The following is a 1,069-nucleotide window of genomic DNA, read 5'->3' as shown; positions in this document are numbered from 1 at the left end:
AAAAAAAAAAAAAACCCAACAAAAACCACATTCTAAACCCTGTTTTTTTTCCTTTATTTTTCTTTTAATCTTTTTTTCCCCTCTCATCAAACTGACTTATTATGGTTGTTGTTGTTGTTACTACTACTACTACTACTACTACTACTACTACTACTACTACTACTACTACTACTCTTCACGTTCTTTTTCTCATATATGAATGTATATTGGGTATATATATAGATATGTGAGTGTGTGTAAATGTTTGTTGTTACATGTTTGTGTGTATGCATGTGTGTGTGTGTAAATGTTTGTTGTTATATGTTTGTGTGTATGTGTATGTATATATATATATATATATATATATATATATATATATATATTACTATATGCATGTATTTTGTTAGTTTGTAAATATATACGTGTGCTTGTATATTTATGTGTGTATATATATTGTGTGTGTGTGTATGTATATATATATATGTGTATGTATATATATATATATATATATATACATATATATATATATATATATATATATATATAAATAAATTAAACCATGCCAGCATGGAAGAGGACCTCAAATGATGATACATATACTAATTTAGTTACCATCAAAAATTTAATTAGAAATTACTTGAGTGGTGATTAAAAGAAGCCAGCGGCTAACATTACAATACCAGTACTTAGGGGGAATAACTCTGAACAGGATTCATTCTTAATCTCTTCAGCAAAGCGAACTTCAGCAGACTTGCCAAGGCTGTCATGAGAGAATCAATGAGATGATGTACAAAATTTTAAGTGAAGAAAATTACCTTCATTTAAAATAATTAATCCCTGAGATTCTTTGATTATTTTATTTCTAAATATACTAATTACTTTTTCTCTCATAATTACTTTGGTATACACAGATTGTGGATTGTTGAATAAAACAAACATATTTGGAGTTTTGCCTCTAACGAAATTATTGCTATAATATATTAGCTATTATTGAGCTAATATTGTCATTTCCTCACCACATAAATGCTTTTAGTTAAATTTTTTTTGATGCTCACTGCATTGAATTTAGCACTAATTTAACTGTTGTTTT

The sequence above is a fragment of the Octopus bimaculoides genome, chromosome 27 (genome assembly GCF_001194135.2).
Source record: "Octopus bimaculoides isolate UCB-OBI-ISO-001 chromosome 27, ASM119413v2, whole genome shotgun sequence".
Lineage (NCBI taxonomy): Eukaryota > Metazoa > Mollusca > Cephalopoda > Octopoda > Octopodidae > Octopus > Octopus bimaculoides.
This window is presented reverse-complemented; position numbering follows the sequence as displayed.